The sequence below is a fragment of the Balaenoptera physalus genome, assembly GCF_965194825.1.
Source record: "Balaenoptera physalus genome assembly, chromosome: 11".
Taxonomy (NCBI): domain Eukaryota; kingdom Metazoa; phylum Chordata; class Mammalia; order Artiodactyla; family Balaenopteridae; genus Balaenoptera; species Balaenoptera physalus.
In genome coordinates this window covers 74,152,483-74,170,835 of record NC_138896.1, presented here as the reverse complement: position 1 = coordinate 74,170,835, position 18,353 = coordinate 74,152,483, and the positions used below count along the sequence as shown (strand labels likewise).

Here is an 18,353-nt window from a genome sequence, read left to right as displayed (position 1 = left end):
GGGGCTGTTTGTGTGGTCAGCCTGAGGCCAGAGGCCTCCTGCTTGTCCTGCAGAGCCACGTGCCTCCCAGCCAGGAAGGGAGGCCGTCGGATTCAGAGCTTCCCCCTGAACCCAGGATACGGGCAGCCTTCCCTGGAGTCCTGGTGTCCGGCTGGGACAACCCCCCCACACCTTATTCCCCCCCGGCCATTTGGAAATATACCCCCTCTACCAGCCCCCAAAACTAGGGGTCTGTCCCCCTCCTCAGATTTCTCAGGCAGGGCCAGGTCTCTCTCAGCTTAGGACAGGACTGTGCTTCCTTCCCCAGACCCTCAAGTCAGGGCCTGTCTCTCCCCTCAGACCCTCCAGGCTAAGCGAGGACCCCTCTCCCAGCCCCTTGGCCTCGCTCTGCCTTGGCAGCCCAGGAGGTGTCAACAGCCTCGCTAACCACAGGCAGACAGCCCTGGCTCCAGCCATAACCTCCCCCAACTCCTCTGGACACCTGACACGGCTGCTGCCTGCCCTGGGTCAGGGCCCAGTGCCCAGGACCCATGAGCCAGGCAGCTGTCGGGATTTCCGGCTCAGGGGGCCTCCGGGGCTGACACCTCTCAACCACTTTCTCGTCTGGACTCTCCTGGCCAAGTCTGTGCTCTTCTGGGGTCGGTGTCTGGATCCTGGAGCATCTGTCATGGGAAGGGAGGGGGACAGAGCAGTGAGCAGGTGGCCTTGGGTGACCTCGAGCCCAGAAGACTAGCACAGGCTCTCAGGATGTGTCCTTGAGCCCCAGGAATGAGGGAAGAAGTGGTTGACGATCCCTGGGAGGGGGGTTCACCAATGCAGGAGAAAGGTGCCCATGCAGGCCTCTCATTCTTGGTTTGGCCACCCTGGTGGGCCTGAGACACTACAGTGATCACGGCATTTTGATGGAAATACCTGTTTCATGGATCCCCAAGACAAACCAAGAAATCTCCTTTTGCAATGACGTAACGGGAGGTAACACAAGGTAGGGTCTGGAGTCTGACAAACCAGGTCTCGCCAGCTCAGGCTCTGAGGAGATGACCGAGCCTGTTTCTTCACCTATAAAATGGTGCTGCCAGTAACTCCCTCCTGAGAGAATGCTATGAATAACTGAAATTTCACACATGAAGCTCAATGAACGTGAATGGCTCTGCTTTAGGCGGCCAGGATCCCACTAGAGGCTCTGAACCTGCCCCCTCCCTGGGGCCCCCTTTCCCTTCTAGGCCCCTCTGGGCAGAAGACAGGCAGGCAGCCCTCAGCCGCTAGCCCCACTGCAGCCTGGGGCAGGCCAAGCTGAGGCCTGGGGGGAAGGCAAAGGCCTAGGTGGGGCAAGGAGCCAGAAGAGCCAGGCGGGTCTCCTCCTGGGTGGGACCACTGGCAGGCCTCTGGCCCACGCTCAGGTCTCTGAGCAACAGGGACTGGACTGGCTGAGTGCCTTCCTGCTCCCGCCTGGAATCCTCAGGCCACCCCAGGGTTCAGTCACCCTCTGTACCCCGACCCTGGCTCTGGCCCCCTTCCAGGCCAGCATGGACTTTGGCCCCAGCTCCTCTGACAAGCAGAGAGGGAGGACACCGGGCCCACCCCCACTGCAGACCGTTTTTAGCCCCCAAGGAACTCGGCGTCCTCCCAGCAAGGGTGCGTGGGTCTTAGCTGGGTATTAATAGCTCAGCTGGAGGAGGTGACCGGGACTTTCACAGCCAAATCCTGGGCAGGCAGGGCAGCCCTCTTGTTGTCCACATGTCCTCTGCTGGCTCTCCACCATTCCTGTCCCCCAGGGGTTCTCTCATCTCCCTCCAGCCCCCACCCCCTCACACATGCCTGGTTCCCCCCTTGTTGAATCTCCCTGTGCTCCCCTGCGGGGAGGGGGAGACCTCTGGGGTCAGGACCCCAGCGGCGGGTCAACAGCTGAGGCTGGATCGTGACCAGGCCTTGTGGGAGATAAGAACAGAGAGGCCTGTGATAAGGCTTCCTCCTTGGCACCCTTCTCTGCCCGCTGGCCTCTCATTCCCGCTTGCCTCCTCCATCCTAGCTCCCCCACCAGCGGCTGTGTGGGCTTCTCCCCAGATCTCTGACCATGCTGGGCCTAGAACAGAGAAGAGGTGGGAAAACCTAGCTGGCAGAATGGAGGCCTGGAAAAAATGCCTGGGACGGTGCTGCTTGCACACGGCTCAGGGGGGCAGCTGACGCCTGAACTGGCTGCAGGGCCACCTCTCTGGGGCAGCCTGAGAGTGACAGGGCCCTGGGTGGTGACTGGGGATCTAGGGTCTTGGCACAGTTCCTCTCCTGAGACCCCCCGCCCCCCATGCCACAGAAGCATCTCACATACCTGCCTCGACCACTCACCCCCACTGTGTTAACTCACCTACCCCCACTCCAGGGCAGTCTTGAGGGTAGAAATCAGCAACACCGATGGAGTATGATCAACATGGAGGCGGGTGCTGTGATCATCCACGTTTCATAGATAAGCAACCAAGGCTCCCATCCTGAGGGCAGGGAGCTGGGACTGGAGGCCAGGCCCCCAGCCTTGCTCTAGTGGCTTTGGACATAAGATCTGTACCCAGTCCTTTTCAAACTCATGGTCAATCCCTGGAAGCCCCGTCTTATTTATCACAGGCATCCCTCTGTCACCGGTCCTGGCACACGTCACTTCCAGGATACAGCAGGCAGGCTTCTGAGTCTTTGGGGACCTCCTTCTCAGTTAGCTATGGCCTTCAGCACTGGACTGATTCTGACCTCTAACCTCTGACCCTACCTCAGCCTGAGGCCTGACCTTGACCCCAAACTGAGCTTAGCTCTCCATCCCCATCAAGTTCTGAGCAATAGCCCCTGCCCTCTGACCCCTGACTCCAAGTCAAGTCTGGACCTCTGACCATTGGACAAGAAGACCAACCCTTTGATCTCTGACCTCAGCTCCCGTTTAAGTCTCAGCCCTTAGGCCCAGCTTGAATCCAGGCCACCACCTGCAGGTTCCTGCCCCAGGCTGAGCCCCTAAGCCAGCCCCAGGCCTAGTCCCTGCCTCCCTTCCTGAGCCTCAGTCCTGGACTCACCCCGGCTCCCAGCTCTCAGCTTCTCAGCCTGGAGGAGGCCCTGCATTCTCCTCACACTCATTCAGCCACCTCCACCCTGAGTTTTGAAACAAGCTGACACAAGGAGCACATCACACCAGGCGATTTATGACTTGGACTAGCAGAGGCTGGAAACATATGCTGTTTCTGGGCTGGATCTTGTTGTTTGGACCACGGGAAAGCAGAGCCCACAGCAGAGGGAAGGGAAACAGACGGGCAGATGGGCCCTCGTGCACACAGACACCACGTGGTGGGGCGTAGAAGCCCTGGGCGACCTGGGGCTGAGGCCACGCTCTTCTGGGGCAGAGAGGCAGGCGCACCCACACACTTGGCTCTGGAGGAAACAAATTATGATAAATGGGACACTCCCCTCAACTCCTGCACCTAGTTTTCTTTTTAGCCACAGAACACATATTCACAGCAGCTCAGAGTGGAAACTGGGTCCAAGTCCTGGCTCTCCTTCCCACAGGCTGAGCCCTGGGGCATGCCGCTTAGCCTCAGCCTCCAACAGTGTCAGCAGCCTGATCTGTAAAATGGGGATGTGATGCTACCTTCCCCGTGGGATTTTTTTTTTCCTCGTGGGATTTTTTGAGGACAAATGCAATTGCTGAGGCAGAGGCCCGGTGCATGCCTGGCACACGGCAAGAGCTCATGAAGGAGCAGCTACTAATATTTTATCAAAGTCCAGCTGTTCCAATTGGAGGGTCAGTAGCCCCCCCTTCTGCTCCCACCCTAGGGCTCCTGGGGGACACAGTTTGGAAACCCTTGACCAAGATTCTGGGCTGGCAGTAGGACCAAAAGTAGCATTAGCTGACGATTATAGGAGCCAGAACAGCATGGAATTTGTCAGCATGGAATTAGGTCACAGAATTCTTAAAACAGAGAAGCCACAGAAGCCAAAAACACTCAACATCTGAAGGCACAGTGATCTCCTGGGCCAAGATTGGTGTGGACCAACCAAGAAAGAATGGATCCCTGCCTTGGACAGCAGGCTGCGGCACCGTCACATGCCTGTGGGCTTTTCCTGAGTGTCCTGGAGCATCCAGCGAGTGGAGGGCCTCTGGCTCCATCATGATCTCCAAAGCCCCGCATTTCCTGGAGATTTCCTGCTTCCCCATCGCCACTCTGCTCAGGTGTCCAGAAAGTCCAGCTGCTCTTGGGCGCCCCCTCTCCTTGGCCAGATCGCCTCTCTGACTCCTCCCAGGACTCCTCTGCCCTGCTGCTGAGGTTCCTTGGGCGAATCCCAGAGGGCCATCCCTCAGCATCCCTGCTGCCCTCCCTGGTGCCCAGGCCCTGCAGAGTGGGCTTTGGACACACCGGTGACCTTAGACCCTACCCACTCTGGGCCAACATTTCCTCAAGAGTGAAGGAGAGGAGTTGGCCCCGTGGGGAGAAGGTGAGCACCTGTGCACTGGGAACCCACTGTGCCCCAGGCATTTTACATCCATCATCTCTGATTCAGGAAACAGAGGGTAGGACAGGGGGAGTGACTCTCCCAAGGCCACACAGCTGGGAAATGGCAGGGGGAGGATTTGACCTAAAGCTGCCGCCCTGAGAGCAGAGGCAAGAAGTGAGGTCCCAAGTGTGGGCGGGCTACCCTCAGTGTGCAGCTGCAGAGACCTACAGGCAGCACATCCTGCATCCTGATCGCTGGGGGCTCCCAGCCTCCACCATGGCTGGCTGAGCCCCGCCCCTGGTGCCATTCCCACATGACCCTTCCAGGTGACTAATGAGGGCCCGGGCACCACTCAATAATTGGCCTCATTAGGCGGCTGGGGCTGCCCAGGGGATGGGGTGGCGGATGCTGGGCCCCGCGGGGACAGACCAGACAGCGTCCCGTTAATTACCTGAAAAATCAGACAATTAGGTCTCCTGCCACCCACCTGCCCACATCCTGCTGGCCCCTAATTATCAACGGCTGCTGAGCAGGCTGGGAGTGACCTGGATTTGGACTGATGACCAGCCACTGCCATCTCTCCCATCCCCCACCCTGCATCCCTCACAGGCTGTGGACATAGAGAGCTGGGGGTGGAGGGTTCTCTCAGGGATCTTCCTGTAGCCCCATTTTTCCAGCCCTGGGCGCTTCCCACCCACTATGTCTCCGGCCGAGGGCAGCTCTAGAAGAGAAGAGGTGGATGTGTGGAGCCCCGGTAGCCCTCAGGGTGGAAGATGGGTGGACTGCTGGGGGAGGGGCAAAGACCTAGAAAGTGGAGTCCAAGAGGTGCGGGGGCTGATGAAGTGGCTGACCTCCCCCTTGGGCCTGGCTCCTCCAGGGAAAAAATGCCAGACTGTATTCAGGTGTAAGAATGGCCGAGAAGATGAAGCCGAGAGCCCTCCTGTGGGCCCTGGCCCAGCCCAGGGGATGCTGGGGGACCTGGGCCTGACCTTGGAGTCCCCCCACTCAGAAGGAGAGATGGACCTAGACAAAACATGACCATGATACAGCCTGTGGTGTTGGGGGAGGTGTGGAGAGAGGGACTTGGCCTGGCTGGGGTGGTCCTGGAAGGCCTCCCAGAGGTGATGACCTTTAGGCTGAGCCAGGTTGGAGGGTGCACTGTTCCAGGCAGAGGGAACAGCACATGTGAGGGCCTGGAGGTGCATCCTTTTCTGCTTTTGCTGAAAGCAGTGACAGTGAGGCCGGGTACCCCTCAGCAAGTATCTACCATGTACCAGGCCATCGGGTGAGGGTGGCTAGACTGGCCCTACCCCAGGAGGGCTGTGCAGGGGAGCTGGGATGGGGGGCAGGGATGCAGGCACAAGCCAGACAGACATCAACCCCAGGCCTCATGCAGCTTACAGTCTCACAAGGCACATTTTGTTCCTGTTCTTGTGTTGTGTGGTAGGTTACCAATGTCCATTATATGGTGTATAGTTGGCTGGATGGATGGACAGACAGATGGCAGACTGAGCCCCCCAGGTGAAGATGAAGAGCTTGAGACAGAGCAGACCTGTTACTTCCCACCTTCTGCACCCTCCACCTCTACTAATGTCGTGCCAGAGCCCTGGGCCAGAAAGAAGAGGGATCTTTCCCAGGCTCTGCATCTCCCTCCATTGCATTTTATCTCCCCAACTGGCTCTGGCTCTCCCAGAGGTTGAGTACCCAGCCCTGTCTACCAATCTTGCACTCCAAGCCAATTTGACCTTTGCCTGAGGGAATAACCTTGTGGGACGTTCAGCTGCGACTGGAGATTGTAGGGGGGATGGGGTCCAGGGGTTGGGACTCCTGGATCAATGTGATGTAGTATCAATGAGAGGAGGCAGGGAGAGGAGCTCAGCCTCCAGAGCTCACCCACTTGGGTGGGATTTTTTTGAGGGGGAGGTCAATTACATTTGTGTTTATTCCTTATTTCTCTCTTTAAATATAGTATTTGGTTAATGTAAAGGAATATCTGTGACAATACATAATAACATAATGGACACTGGTGACCTATTGCACAGCACAAGAATAGGAAGGAAGTGTGTCTCGTGAGACTCTAAGTGCCAGGAGGCCTGGAGTTCACGTCTGTCTTGCTTGTACCCACATGCCCCGCCCCCAGCACCACAAATAGCGCCTGGCACCCCATGGGCCAGCAACAGACGTTCATGGGTGGAATCTCCCTGTGTGTGCCACCCCTACCCAACTCCTGCCTCCCCCAGTGTACCAAGAATCTTGGTTTATCACTTCTGCTCTTTTGTAAGAGCTCTATCATACACATATGAATGCCTAAAACAGTATTGTGTAGTTTTACTCTGGTGGGGGACTTTATAAAAATGGCTTTGAACTGAATGTAGTTTCTTGCAATTTGTGTTCTTCATTCTACGTTATGGTTTAGGACTCACCCCTGCTGCTGTGGGAGCTGTGGTTGATTTCTCAATTCTCCTGTTACTGGATGTTTGTGTTGCTCTTAGTTTCTCCTCAGGAACAGTGCTGCTAAAAACATCATTATTTTGGGGGGATTTTATTATCATTATTGTTATCACTTGTCTTGTTCCCATCCCGGCAGAATACACACTCCCTCTTCTCCCCCACCCCCCTGCACACACAGGTACTTCCCAGGCACACTGGTGCCCCAGAACGAGGCTCCCTGTGACCTGAGCCAACCCTGGAGGGGCGGGGGATGGGTAGGTCTGGGTAGGGGTCCAGCTGAAGCGACTCCGTGTATCTCATATCTGGATGAATACCCGTGCACCCCACCTTGAGTCAACCTCATAAGTACATCTGGCTCCATGTTCAGAACAAGATGAAATGGAGAAACAGACTATGTAGTCGGATGGTCCTGGGTTCAAAGGCCCAGTTCATCTCGCACAAGCTCTACAACCTTGGGTGAGTCACTTCTTTCTGAGCCTCAGTTTCCTCATGTGTAAAGTGGGGGTAATCTTAGGACTGCCCTCACAGAACATTACAGGGAGCCCCGTGAGTGCTCAGTGGTGGGCAGGGGTAGCTGACATCGTTGCCGTTGCCCTTTTCCCTACTCCTGCTTCGGCTTCTTCTGCTCTCCATCTAAGGGGCTTTCCAAGGCATCCCATGGCCACCCCTAAGGATGAGGAAGCTGAGGCACGGCGCATGGAGGGCCCCTACCCAGGGACCCGTATGTCCCAGCGCATTCCCTGCTGCAGGGCTGATTGGCCCCCCTCCCGTGCATTTCCCACTGCCTCTGCGGGGTCTGTGTGTGTGCAAAGGACAGCCATGCTGTCCCCTCTCCACCACGTGATCCATGCCCTGCCACTGAGCCTCTTGTGCTCCTTCTCGCACTGTCTCAGCCCTGTGGTGTGAAGCTGGGGATGGCAGGGAGGGCAGCACCAGAAGGCCACCAGGGCCAGCAGCCCATCGTGCAGCCTGTCCCCAGCCTCCTGTCTGGGCCCCACCGTTACCTCCCCCATCCCATGGGCACCTGGAGTCCCCACCCTCCTTGACCAGCCCCCCTTTGTGCGGAGGACCCCAGATCCTGCCTGGCTTAGGGCCTCCCGGACCCTGACACAGCCTCCACCCTGCTCTGAGGGGTGGTCACACGATGGGCTCTCTCAGCCCTGTACCAAGGGTGTGACAGGGAGCCTGATGCTGCCTCTCCAGACAGATGGAGCAGGTGGGGCTGGGAGAGGAGGCCTTGGAGTGCCCAGGAGTCAGGTGCTTAATTTTGCAGTCGCACCCAGTTTTTGGATGAGGATTTGGGGCTCAGTGTCAGGCCGCAGGGTAGGAGAGTTGTGGACCACGAGCCCAGATCTGCGCCCCCTGCTGTCACTGCTTGCATTCAACAGGGCTGAGCTGAAGGGGGGCGGTCTCCTCCAAACACAGACTTCCTGCTGGAAGGAGCCCACTGCTACCACCCAGCAAGGCTGGCCCCCTCCATGGTGCAGGGCCAGGATCAGGGCCAGCCTTCACCCCCAGCTCTGCTCCAGAAGCACTGGCCGCCCTGGAGAGAAGTGGGTGAGAAAGGACCGTTCCCTTGAATGTACTGCACCCCTTCCCACCTGCCAACACCCGCGTTTCTCCAGCTCCTCTCAGGGAACCCCCTCCTCACTGCTGCTGCAACATTCCCTCCGGGCTCCCACCCCCACAGCCCCCCGGGCCCCTCCTCCGGCCTCGGGGCGGGAGCACAGTAATTCGAGTTATTTTTAGCCAAGCCGCATCCTCCTAGAGACTCTGAGTCAAGGGGAAACCGCCCCCGCACCTCCAGGAGCTGCTTGCAAAAAAAGATCGATTAAAACCAGCGCTTGGAGGGCTCGTGCCAGGCAGGCAGGCCAGCTCTGAGACAGAGCGAGGACCCTGGGCCTCTCACCCACGAGCTCCCCGTGCTAGGGCCCGGTTGTTAGGTGTGGCCGGGGTCCCCCACATGCCCCTCAGTGCCACCACTCAGCAGCTGTCCTCAGCCTGCCCTCTCCTGGCCCCATCCCCGTCATCCCTGCGGGTGGTGAAGAGGGCATCCGGGGAGCCATCTCCACTCTCCTATCCCCCTCTGGGTGGGGTGCCTTGGGGGTGGGCAGCCTATGTGTTTCCAGGGGAATCTGGGGGGCAGGGAGGGACCCCTTTATCACCTGCCTGGCCTTCTGGCTGATTCAAGCCTTGTCCCAGAGGGGCTATCAAATGGGACAGAGAGGGACTTCCCTGGAGGTCCAGTGGTTAAGACTCCACGCTCCCACTGCAGGGGGTGCGCCTTCAATCCCTGGTTGGGGAACTAAGATCCCACATGCCACGTGGTGTGGCAAAACAAAACAAAAACAAAAAAGAGGAACAGAGACCGTGGGCAGGCCCCTTAAGCACTTGGCACGAAAGGGTCCCTGGAGCCTCCCCACAACCCCTAGTGTAGTAGGTGGTGCCCTCATCCCCATCTCAAAGGGAGGTCACAGAGCCACAGGAGGACAGAGTGTTTGCTCAAGGTCACCCAGCTGCTAAGTGTCAGGGCAGCATCTGGGTCATGCCCTCCAACCTATACCAGTGGACCGACCGTGAGGCCTTAGAATGTGACGACCAACTAATGAACAGGTGTCGGGGGACACAGGAAGGACTGACAATGCTGTACGGGGTTCCCACCTGCCGTGGATGCCACAGCACACTCTCTCAGAGGCGCGCTCCTCAGCTAGGACGTGGCCCTCCTTTTCCCAAGCTGTCATCAGTGTGCGTCTCAGGCAGCATCCAAGCCCAGAAGAGCTTCCAGGAGTGGCCTCGACAGAGGAGAAGGAGCTGGGTGACCCTGGGCAAGACACTTTACCTTTCTGGGCCTCTGTTTCCTCATCAGCAACATGGGATTAACAAGAGAAGCCACTCTGCGGGTGTGGCGAGCACTGGCAACAGCTGATGCACAGCTCCTGGCTCCCGGCCCTAGCAGGATGCCCCTGTTCTGCCCAGGCCCTGAACTTAGGACTGTGTGCTGGAAGGTGAGGAAACCCACTGTGGGCCAGGCCTCTGGGGCTTTGTGGGTGCAGTGACAGCTCAGGGAGGCCCTGATCAGCTGGGGTCCGGTGCCAGAGAGTCATAGGGAGCAAATGCCAGCTTGTGCCCGCTCAGCCCCTCCCACCTCTCCCTGACCTTACACGGCCTGCCTTTGAGCCCCAGCAGCATCCCTCCTCTCCCAGGAAGGCTGCAGAGTCCCTCTTCCAAACCCCAGAGGCTCCTGCCTAGATGGACCCCTCTCTGTTCTACATCTTGGGGTCCTGTGCCCACAGCTTCCTCCTGTCCCAGCCCCTCAGGCTCTGCACATAATAGATGCTCCAGGTGATCGTGGCAGTAGCCCTGGCCCAGCAGACATAAGGGTTTCAAGCTCAGGGCCTCACAGGGCCCATCCAACGATCTCCTAAGTGGAGCTAGGAATCACCCTTTCTGTTTGTTTGCTCCATCACGGAGAATCTCCCCCCAGCCTGTGTGGCTGACCCCATTTTACATGGGGCAGGGGCAGCAGGAGAGTGATGTGCAGACCCTGGGAATTTGGGTGATTTGCCCAGGCACCCACAGCTTAGAAAGGGCAGTGCTTGGGCCAAAGCCTGTTGTCTAGGGCCACAAGCCCTTCTTGCTCAGGGGCACTCAATGTGACCTTTAGGGTCCCTAGCTCTCCTGACTGTGCCCCTCCTCAGATCCCCAGCTCCTTTCTGCTCTTTTTGGGGTCCCCTGTTCCTCCCTAAACAGGGCCAGGCCTCCTCCCTCACTCAGTCCATTATGCGCTGAGGCTGGGAGGGGGTTTACTGAAGCACTAAATGAGGAGCAGGCAAGCGCAGGCCCAGAGCCTTCCCCAGACCCGCCCCCCCCCACTACTGTGGGACACAGCCCTCCTGGCCCTCATTGCCTGCCCCAAACCCCCCTGGTCTGACCACCCTGGTTCCCTGCCTGACTTTGCCACATACTCTCTTGCTTTGGGCAAGTCCCTGCTCCTCTCCAGACCTCAGCTTCCCCACCTATAGGCTTGGAGGTGGGAACCAGATGATCTTCAAGGCCCCTGCCCCAATGCTGGTTTTCTCAACTCTGCCAGGGGCTCCTGGGTCGCAGCCTCTGTGCCCTGGGAGAGAATAGGGACTTTGAGAGTCGGGGGTTTGAAACCTTAGGGAGGTGATAGCCGCCTTGTTCATTCAGAATAATTATTGCAAAAGCTACTACACCCTTTCCTCTCCCCCACTTAAAGAATCTTCCACCTGATCCTGAGGCAGGGGTGGTCCTGGGATCCAGCCCCTGGGCCATAACGGTGGCTGAGAAAGGAGCCCTCCCCTACCCCCAGCCTCTCTTTCCCTGGGCTAGGAAGGCACACACGGGCCATGGGGGCATCCAGGCAGGATGGGGCTAAAGGAGAAAGGGGAGCTGGAGGGGCTGCGGTTGCCATGGCAGTGACACTACTGGCTCTACTGGAGGCTGCTGGGGGGAAGAGAGGGGGTCCCTCCCAATCCTCACCTTCATTGTTCTTTTTCACATGCTCTTTTTTCACCTGAGAGGCAGGGGTGAGAGTTGGGGGAGCCCCTTGGAGGTGCAGTCCTGCTCTGTCCAGCCCCCTCTCCTACCCACCTACTCCATCCCTCTCTTCCTGGCAGGTCAATCCTCTGTACTGCTGAGCGTCCCCTCCTTCAAGCCTGGCCAGTCCCTGCCTGCCTGAGGCCCACAGACCCCAGCCCCGCCCCAAACTGGCAGGAGCCTGCCGTCCTCCCAGGGACACTGCCACCACCACCAACACCCCCTCCTTTCTAGCCGTGTTCTGGGAGGGCCCAGTGGGTCTGAGTGGAGGCAGAGCCAGCACAGTGGACCCCCCCCCCCCAACACTCTGAGCATCTGTTGGCCATAGGGGCCAGGGCTTCTTCCAGGTCACCGGTCAGTGTCACAGGGCTTCCTCCATGACCTCACTGGGCACACACCATCCATCCCATGCTCCTCTGGTCCTGGGGGGCATCTGGACCACAGTAGCTCTCCATTTGGCTGTGGGACCTCTAGCAAGTCATGCCCAAGGACTCCATCTCCCCATCTGTGAAACAGGGTGATGGGAACCCTGCCAGCTCCCAAGGCTGCCGTGTGGTCTCGGGAATGCTCAGCCAGGCCCCAGGAGGCTTCCTGCCTGCTTGGCACTCCCTCCACTATCTCTCCCTCCACTGTCACAAGTGCAGAGACTGAGGCTCAGAGAGATGAAGTCACTCCACTGGTGAGCAGTGGTCAGAATTTGAACCCGAGGGACTTCCCTGGTGGTCCAGTGGTAAAGAATCCGCCTTCCAACGCAGGGGACGCGGGTTCGATCCCTGGTCAGGGAACTAAGATCCCACACGCCACAGGGCAACTAAACCCGCGCACCACAACTACTGAGCCTGTGCACCTCAATGAGAGACCCCGCGTGCCACAAACTACAGAGCCCATGCACCCTGGAGTACACGTGCCACAACTAGAGAAAGAAAAACCCGCATGCCACAACTAGAGAGAAGCACGGCGCCGCAATGAAGAGCCCGTGCACCACAACAAAAGATCCCGCGTACCTCAATTAAGATCCCATGTGCAGCAACTAAGACCCGATGCAGGGAGGGAGGGAGGGAGGAAGGGAGAGAGGGAGGGAAGGAGGAAGGAATTTGAACTCGAGTCAGTCTGATGTCAAAACCCGTTCCTTGGGCTTCCGTGGTGGCGCAGTGGTTAAGAATCCACCTGCCAATGCAGGGGACACGGGTTCGATCCCTCATCTGGGAAGATCCCACATGCCGCGGAACAACTAAGCCCATGCGCCACAACTATTGAGGCTGTGCTCTAGAGCCCGTGCGCCACAACTACTGAGCCTGCACTCTAGAGTCTGTGCTCCGCAACAAGAGAAGCCACCACAATGAGAAGCCCGCACACCACAACGAAGAGTAGCCCCCGCTCTGCGCAACTGGAGAAAGCCTGTGTGCAGCAACGAAGACCCAACACAGCCAAAAAAATAATAAATCAAATAAATTAATTTAAAAAAAAAACCCGTTCCTTTAACCCCCAATAGACATAGCCTCTAGTAACTCTGATGTGGACCAGCAGGGGCTGTGCCCAGGGATACCCACAGGCTCCACTTTCTCTGCCCTGTTCCCTCTCTGGGGGAAGACACCCTATACCACCACTACCAGGAGCTTGAAGCCAGGGGAGACTCAACCTACCCAGAGAACCTGCCAAGAATGGGCAGACAGGGGCTTGTGGAGGGTGGGGAATGGGTACCAGAAGCAGGGGTGTGAGAGGTCTGGGAGGCTCAAAGGACTTCTTCCCAAAGGAGGGGAGCTCCAGGCGGCCTGCAGTGGCCCCACTCCATCTGCGGTCCTGTGCTGCCCCCATGTGGACGACAGGCTCACATTCCCCAGTGGAGACACATCACTTCTGGGCCAGGAGCCCCCCAGAGGGAAAATCAGTGGCCTGGGGCTATGAAGGTGTCCCCAGTGACTGGAGGAATGCGCTGCACCCCCAAGCCTCTGCGGGACCTGTCTTCTCTCTTCCCGACAGATCCTGGACCCCAGCCTGGCATTGCAAGCTGCCCACCACCTTTCCTTCTCCCAGGAGCTTCGAATCCCAGATTTCTGGAGGAAAGTGAACTTGAGAGTTGTATTTTCCAACCCTCCATCCCATATTTCAACCTCTATCCCCAGGAATTCCTTGTAGCTGAGAGCTTACTACCTCTGGGAGCAGCCCATGGTTTGGAAGAAAATCTAACTGCAAAAATGACCCTTGCCCATGGTATTTGCCTCCCTCAGTCATAGCTCTGCCCTCTGGGGCCACAAGAACCAAGTGGCCTCTCACAGGAATTTCTAAGTAGATCCAAAACTTTACCCGGTGCTTAGGGGCCTCCTCTCTGACCCCCAGTCTTCTCTCCCACAGGTAAAACATCCTGCTTCTGATAAGCCACTCTGGTCGCTCCTATCTGGCCATACTGGTAGTCCCTGTCCTCTGGAACTTCAGGACTGAGGGGAACCAGCACCCCTAAGGACTGTTATGTCATTCCATCCTGGCCCTTCTTTGGATCCTGTGCTCATTTTTAGCATTCACTTGACACTGACATTTCCCCTAAGCCATTTCTGCCTCCCCAGAGCCCTTGTGGGGAACAGCATGGCTGGGACGAACAATGATTGAACACCTAATGTATACTCAGCACAGTGTTCAGTGCTTTACTCAAACTATCCGGTTTACCTGACAAAGGAAATTGAAGATGATTCAAAGAAATGGAGAGATATCCCATGCTCTTGGACTGGAAAAATTAATATTGTTAAAGCAGCCACACTACCCAAAGCAATCTACAGATTTAATGTGATCCCTATCATATTTCCCGTGCCATTTTCCACAGAACAAGAACAAATAATCCTAAAATGTACATGGAACCATACAACACTGAGAATTGCCAAAGCAATCCTGAGGAAAAAGAACAAAGCTGAAGGCATAACCCTTCCAGACCTCAGACAATACTACAAAGCTACAGTAATCAAAACAGAGTGGTATCGGCACAAAAATAGATATATGGATCAATGGAACAGAATAGAGAGCCCAGAAATAAACCCATACACCTATGATCAATTAATCTTCAACAAAGAGGACAAGAATATGCGATGGAGAAAAGACAGTCTCTTCAGCAAGTGGTGGTGGGAAAGTGGGACACCTCATGTAAATGAATGAAGTTAGAACACACCCTCATACTAGACACAAAAATAAACTCCAAATGGCTTAAAGACTTAAATATAAAACATGATACCATAAAACTCCTAGAAAGGAACATAGGCAAAATATTCTCTGACATAAATTGCAGCAATGTTTTATTAGGTCGGTCTCCCAGGGCAACAGAAATAAAAGCAAAAATAAACAAATGGGACCTAATCAAACATAAACTTTTGCACAGCAAAGGAAACCATAAACAAAATGAAAAGACAACCTACGGATTGGGAGAAAATATTTGCAAACAATGCAACTGACAAGGGATTAATTTCCAAAATATACACACAGTTCATACAACTCAATATCAAACAAAGCAAAATAAAACAACCCAATCAAAAAAGGGCAGAAGACCTAAATAGACATTTCTCCAAAAAAGACATACAGATGCCAACAGGCACATGAAAAGATGCTCAACATTGCCAACTATTAGAGAAATGAAAATCAAAACCATGAGGTATCACCTCACACTGGTCAGAATGGCCATAACCAAAGAGTCTACAAATAATAAATGCAGGAAAGGATGTGGAGAAAAAGGAACCCTTCTGCACTGTTGGTGGGAATGTAAATTGGTACAGCCACTATAGAAAACAGTATGGAGGTTCCTTAAAAAACGAAAAATATAGTTACCATATGACCCAGCAATCCTACTCCTGGGCATATATCTGGAGAAAACTCTAATTCAAAAAGATACATGCACCCCAGTGTTCATAGCAGCACTATTTACAATAGCTAAGACATGGAAGCAACCTAAATGTCCATCGACAGACGAATGGATGAAGAAGATGTGGTGTGTGTGTGTGTGTGTGTGTGCGCGCGCACATGTGTGTGTGTGTGTGTGTGCATGCGCATATATATGGAATACACACAGTGGAATACTACTCAGCCATAAAAAGAATGAAATAATGCAATTTGCAGCAATATAGATGGACCTAGAGATTATCATCCTAAGTGAAGCAAGTCATAAAGAGAAATCACCTATGATATCACTTATATATGAAATCTAAAATATGACACAAATGAGCTTATTTATGAAACAGAAACAGACTCACAGACACAGAAAGCAAACTTATGGTTACCAAAGGGGAAAGGGTGGGGGAGGGATAAATTAGGAGTTTGGGATTAGCGGATACAAACTACTATATATAAAATAGATAAACAACAGGGTTCTACTATATAGCACAAGGAACTATATTCAATTTCCTGTAATTAACCATATGAAGAATATGAAAAAGAATATATATATATGAATCACTTTGCTGTACAGGAGAAATTAACACAAGATTGTAAATCAATTATACTTCAATTAAAAAAAAATTATCCGGTTTAACCCCACAAGACAATTACTATTTTCATCTGCAGGTTACACTCAGAACTGAGGCTTAGAGAGCAGAGATCTGGACCAAGTAGAAAAGCTGACTTTTGTCTCTGTGAAATCCCTCCAGGCCGACTGACCTCTTGCCTCCTGATTTTGCCATCTGCCTGGATTGGTGAAGTATGTACATTTAATTCCTCAAACATTTATCAGGTCCCCACATGTACCTGGCACTGTGCCAGGCACAGAAAAAAATTACCCCAGATGTCTCTGACCCTATAATTTCAATGAGTAAGCCCCAGTGGATCCTACTCGGGCTGTGAGTTGGGCTGTAGCTCTGGACAAGGCCTGGACAAGACAATACCACTGCAGGCCACATGGCTCAGGCGGATCACATCCAGCCCCGCCCAGTCCAAGGTCTGTCTGGTCACCGAAGCCTCACATCTCTCTGTGTCTTGTGCCCAAGGCATTTACAAGGAGCCTGGGTGACAGACGTTCTGCTGAGTCCAGGTAGTAGTTCTGCCCAAGGCTATGCCACAGAGGTCAGCAAGTGGACCCAGGCCTCTGCACAGACAGATATGGGGCAAGAACTGCTGACACAAAGAAGGTGAGGAGGAAGGGCTGGAGGAAGCCTTGGAGGAAGGGCTAAGTTCTTCATCTTTTTTGTGTTAGAAACTCCTTTGACATCTGGTGATGTTTACTGACATCTCCTCAGAATAAGATTTTTAAATGTGTAAAATAAAATAAGATTACAAAAGATTTTCATGAAAAGGGAAAGATGTCCATGAGTTACTACTGAATGAATAAAATCAAGTTACAGAAGAGCTTGTATAAGCTCTTTACACATTTATGAAGAGAAAAAGAGAGAGAGATTGGGAGGGGAGCAAAAGAGAGTGAAAAGGAGGAGGAGAGAGGAGAGGGAGGGAAGAAAGAAAGAGAGAAAGAGAGGAAGAAAGGAAGGAAGGGAGGAAGAAAGAGGGAGGAAGGAAGGAAGAAAGGAAGGGAGAAAGGACAGAAGGAGAGAGAAAGAAAGGAAGGAAGGTAGGAAAACTATCTCTTTATACATATGGCTGGCCCTACCATCTTTCCCACTTTGAAAAGCATGGCAGGACTTCCCTGGTGCCTCAGTGGTTAAGAATCCGCCTGCCAATGCAGGGGACATGGGTTCAAGCCCTGGTCCAGGAAGATCCCACATGCCACGGAGCAACTAAGCCCGTGCACCACAACTACTGAGCCTGCGCTCTAGAGCCCACGAGCCACAACTACTGAAGCCCGCACGCCTAGAACTTGTGCTCCGCAACAAGAGAAGCCACCGCAATGAGAAGCCCTGAGAAGCCCGCACACCGCAATGAAGAGTAGCCCCCGCTCGCCACAACTAGAGAAAACCCGCGCGCAGCAACGAAGACCCAATGCAGCCAAAAATAAATAAATAAATAAATAAATTAAAAGAAGAAAAGAAAGAAAAGCATGGCAGGCCAATGGCTCCAGATCATGGTTCCCTTTAGCCCCCCAAATGGTCCCCTCAGGTCACAGCCAAAGCTCCTCATTCTTGTCACTGCCTCCTCCCTTGCCTGACAGCTGGGATTTCACCCTGGGCCTATCCCTACAGCAGCTCCAAGAGTACTGCATGGCCATCATCTGTGAATCTGCCTCCCTGTCAGACTATAGCTCTCTGCTCGTTGCTTACTCTGCCACTGTCAAAACAACCTGGTAACACCAAGTCCTCAGCACATGTCATTGCTCACTTTTTAGGAGCTGTGAGAGCTACTGCTTAGTTGGAAGGCCACACAATGGGGCAGCCTGGTTTCTTTAAAGCTGTCACAGCCTTTTTTGCTGACCCCTACCATTTGCTTCCCTTTCTCAAGGTGTGGCAGTCAAACCTTCTCCCCTGGGAATTCGCTGGTGGTCCAGTGGTTAGGACTCTGCGCTTTCACTGCCGAGGGTGTGGGTTCAATCCCTGATCAGGGAACTAAGATCCCACAAGCCATGTGGCACGGCCAAAAAAACCCCCCAGAACAAATAGCCTTCTCCTCTTTGTCCAAACTTCCAGCGCCACCTGTCCCATACCCTGGGGCCTCGTGCCACGCCCACCTCCTACAGTCCCCACCTCTGCCTACCAGCTCCTCCACCTGTTCTCAGCACCCCTCAAGGACTTTGCTCCTACAGAGACACCTTTCTTTCTGGCCTCAACTGTTTCTTTGTTGGCACTAGGTCACCCCTTGAGCATCTGAGCCTGCTCTTCATTCTCCTAACTCACACCTGCCAGATTTCTCTCCCTCTCCTCAGGAATGCTTCAGTAAGGAATCACCTGTGTGTCCTGCCTCCACATCCTCCTTTCCCTTTCACTCCCCAACTCTCTGCAAAATGCTTCGGTCAGTCCATGAACCTGCCTGCC

The 18,353-nt window shown here is 54.6% G+C and overlaps 1 protein-coding gene and 1 long non-coding RNA gene across 22 annotated transcripts in view; one reads left to right on the top strand and one right to left on the bottom strand.

Moving 5' to 3' along the window:
- Positions 1 to 18,353, top strand: part of RPL29 (ribosomal protein L29) — an 84,853-nt gene that overhangs the window by 62,515 nt on the left and 3,985 nt on the right. The window lies entirely within an intron of this gene.
- Positions 1 to 18,353, bottom strand: part of LOC309638486 — a 75,663-nt gene that overhangs the window by 55,562 nt on the left and 1,748 nt on the right. For 7 of the 21 annotated variants that reach the window (XR_014251134.1, XR_014251136.1, XR_014251138.1 and 4 more), the window contains exons 2-3: positions 6,882 to 6,972; positions 482 to 662 (exon numbers count right to left, since the gene is read on the bottom strand). The exons of 5 other annotated variants lie outside the window; for them this stretch is intronic. This is a non-coding gene — a long non-coding RNA (uncharacterized lncRNA). Of the gene's footprint in view, positions 1 to 481; positions 663 to 2,359; positions 2,436 to 6,881; positions 6,973 to 9,570; positions 9,702 to 18,353 lie in introns of all 21 variants that reach the window. 9 more of the 21 variants (XR_014251143.1, XR_014251144.1, XR_014251147.1 and 6 more) reach the window with 7 other exon arrangements.